The sequence below is a fragment of the Phyllobates terribilis genome, unplaced genomic scaffold, assembly GCF_046119375.1.
Source record: "Phyllobates terribilis strain yellow unplaced genomic scaffold, ASM4611937v1 Scaffold_277__1_contigs__length_2500907, whole genome shotgun sequence".
In the NCBI taxonomy this organism is placed as follows: domain Eukaryota; kingdom Metazoa; phylum Chordata; class Amphibia; order Anura; family Dendrobatidae; genus Phyllobates; species Phyllobates terribilis.
In genome coordinates, this window is record NW_027363037.1 from 1546782 (window position 1) to 1550487 (window position 3706).

The following is a 3706-nucleotide window of genomic DNA, read 5'->3' on the forward strand; positions in this document are numbered from 1 at the left end:
TAATATTTAGAGTATCTGTCAGCTCTCCTGTGTGGTGTAGTATATAGAGGATCTGTCGGCTCTCCTGTGTGGTGTAGTATATAGAGTATCTGTCAGCTCTCCTGTGTGGTGTAGTATATAGAGGATCTGTCAGCTCTCCTGTGTGGTGTAGTATATAGAGGATGTGTCAGCTCTCCTGTGTGGTGTAGTATATAGAGGATCTGTCAGCTCTCCTGTGTGGTGTAGTATAAAGAGTATCTGTCAGCTCTCCTGTGTGGTGTAATATATAGAGGATCTGTCAGCTCTCCTGTGTGGTGTAGTATATAGAGGATCTGACAGTTCTCCTTTGTGGTGTAGTATATAGTGGATCTGTCAGCTCTCCTGTGTGGTGTAGTATATAGAGGATCTGTCAGCTCTCCTGTGTGGTGTAGTATATAGAGTATCTGTTGGCTCTCCTGTGTGATGTAATATATAGATGATCTATTAGCTTTCCTGTGTGGTGTAGTGTATAGAGGATCTGTCAGCTCTCCTGTGTGGTGTAGTATATAGAGGATCTGTCAGCTCTCCTGTGTGGTGTAGTATATAGAGGATCTGTCAGCTGTCCTGTGTGGTGTAGTATATAGTGGCTCTGTCGGCTCTCCTGTGTGGTGTAATATATAGAGGATCTGCCAGCTCTCTTATGTGGTGTAGTGTATAGAGGATCTGTCAGCTCTCCTGTGTGGTGTAATATATAGAGGATCTGTCAGCTCTCCTGTGTGGTGTAGTTTATAGAGTATCTGTCAGCTCTCCTGTGTGGTGTAGTATATAGAGGATCTGTCAGCTCTCCTGTGTGGTGTAGTATATAGATTATCTGTCGGCTCTCCTGTGAGGTGTAGTATATAGAGGATCTGTCAGCTCTCCTGTGTGGTGTAGTAAATAGTGGATCTGTCAGCTCTCCTGTGTGGTGTAGTATATAGAGGATCTGACGGCTCTCCTGTGTGGTGTAGTATATAGAGGATCTGTCAGCTCTCCTGTGTGGTGAAGTATATAGAGGATCTGTCAGCTCTCCTGTGTGGTGTAGTATATAGTGGATCTGTCAGCTCTCCTGTGTGGTGTAGTATATAGAGGATCTGTCAGCTCTCCTGTGTGGTATAGCATATAGAGGATCTGTCAGCTCTCCTGTGTGGTGTAGTATATAGAGGATCTGTCAGCTCTCCTGTGTGGTGTAGTATATAGAGGATCTGTCAGCTCTCCTGTGTGGTGTAGTATATGGAGTATCTGTAAGCTCTCCTGTGTGGTGTAGTATATATAGAATCTGTCAGCTCTCCTGTGAATTGTAGTATATAGAGGATCTGTCAGCTCTCCTGGGTGGTGTAGTATATAGAGTATCTGTCAGCTCTCCTGTGTGGTGTAGTATATAGAGGATCTGTCAGCTCTCCTGTGTGGTGTAGTATATAGTGGATCTGTCAGCTCTCCTGTGTAGTATAGTATATGGAGGATCTGTTAGCTCTCCTGTCTGGTGTAGTATATTGAGGATCTGTCAGCTCTCCTGTATTGTGTAGTATATTGAGGATCTGTCAGCTCTCCTGTGTGGTGTAGTATATAGAGGATGTGTCAGCTCTCCTGTGTGGTGTAGTATATAGAGGATGTGTCAGCTCTCCTGTGTGGTGTAGTATATAGAGGATCTGTCAGCTCTCCTGTGTGGTGTAGTATATAGAGGATCTGTCAGCTCTCCTGTGTGGTGTAGTATATAGAGGATCTGTCAGCTCTCCTGTGTGGTGTAGTATATAGAGGATCTGTCAGCTCTCCTGTGTGGTGTAGTATATAGAGGATCTGTCAGCTCTCCTGTGTGGTGTAGTATATAGAGGATCTGTCAGCTGTCCTGTGTGGTGTAGTATATAGTGGCTCTGTCGGCTCTCCTGTGTGGTGTAATATATAGAGGATCTGCCAGCTCTCTTATGTGGTGTAGTGTATAGAGGATCTGTCAGCTCTCCTGTGTGGTGTAATATATAGAGGATCTGTCAGCTCTCCTGTGTGGTGTAGTTTATAGAGTATCTGTCAGCTCTCCTGTGTGGTGTAGTATATAGAGGATCTGTCAGCTCTCCTGTGTGGTGTAGTATATAGATTATCTGTCGGCTCTCCTGTGAGGTGTAGTATATAGAGGATCTGTCAGCTCTCCTGTGTGGTGTAGTAAATAGTGGATCTGTCAGCTCTCCTGTGTGGTGTAGTATATAGAGGATCTGACGGCTCTCCTGTGTGGTGTAGTATATAGAGGATCTGTCGGTCTACTGTGTGGTGAAGTATATAGAGGATCTGTCAGCTCTCCTGTGTGGTGTAGTATATAGTGGATCTATCAGCTCTCCTGTGTGGTGTAGTATATAGAGGATCTGTCAGCTCTCCTGTGTGGTATAACATATAGAGGATCTGTCAGCTCTCCTGTGTGGTGTAGTATATAGAGGATCTGTCAGCTCTCCTGTGTGGTGTAGTATATAGAGGATCTGTCAGCTCTCCTGTGTGGTGTAGTATATGGAGTATCTGTAAGCTCTCCTGTGTGGTGTAGTATATATAGGATCTGCCAGCTCTCCTGTGTAGTGTAGTATATAGAGGATCTGTCAGCTCTCCTGGGTGGTGTAGTATATAGAGTATCTGTCAGCTCTCCTGTGTGGTGTAGTATATAGAGGATCTGTCAGCTCTCCTGTGTGGTGTAGTATATAGTGGATCTGTCAGCTCTCCTGTGTAGTATAGTATATGGAGGATCTGTCAGCTCTCCTGTCTGGTGTAGTATATTGAGGATCTGTCAGCTCTCCTGTATTGTGTAGTATATAGAGGATCTGTCAGCTCTCCTGTGTGGTGTAGTATATAGAGGATGTGTCAGCTCTCCTGTGTGGTGTAGTATATAGAGGATGTGTCAGCTCTCCTGTGTGGTGTAGTATATAGATGATCTGTCAGCTCTCCTGTGTGGTGTAGTATATAGAGGATGTGTCAGCTCTCCTGTGTGGTGTAGTATATAGAGGATCTGTCAGCTCTCCTGTGTGGTGTAGTATATAGAGGATCTGTCAGCTCTCCTGTGTGGTGTAGTATATAGAGGATGTGTCAGCTCTCCTGTGTGGTGTAGTATATAGAGGATCTGTCAGCTCTCCTGTGTGGTGTAGTATATAGAGGATCTGTCAGCTCTCCTGTGTGGTGTAGTGTATAGAGGATCTGTCAGCTCTCCTGTGTGGTGTAATATATAGAGGATCTGTCAGCTCTCCTGTGTGGTGTAGTATATAGAGGATCTGACAGTTCTCCTTTGTGGTGTAGTAGATAGTGGATTTGTCAGCTCTCCTGTATGGTGTAGTATATAGAGGATCTGTCAGCTCTCCTGTGTGGTGTAGTATATAGAGGATCTGACAGTTCTCCTTTGTGGTGTAGTAGATAGTGGATTTGTCAGCTCTCCTGTATGGTGTAGTATATAGAGGAACTGTCATCTCTACTGTGTGCTGTAGTATATAGAGTATCTGTTGGCTCTCCTGTGTGGTGTAGTTTATTGAGGATCTGTCAGCTCTCCTGTGTGGTGTAATATATAGAGTATCTGTCAGCTCTCCTGTGTGGTGTAATATATAGAGGATGTGTCCGCTCTCCTGTGTGATGTAGTATATAGAGAATCTGTCATCTCTGCTGTGTGGTGTAGTATATAGAGGATCTGTCATCTCTCCTGTGTGGTGTAGTATATAGAGGATCTGACAGTTCTCCATTGTGGTGTAGTATA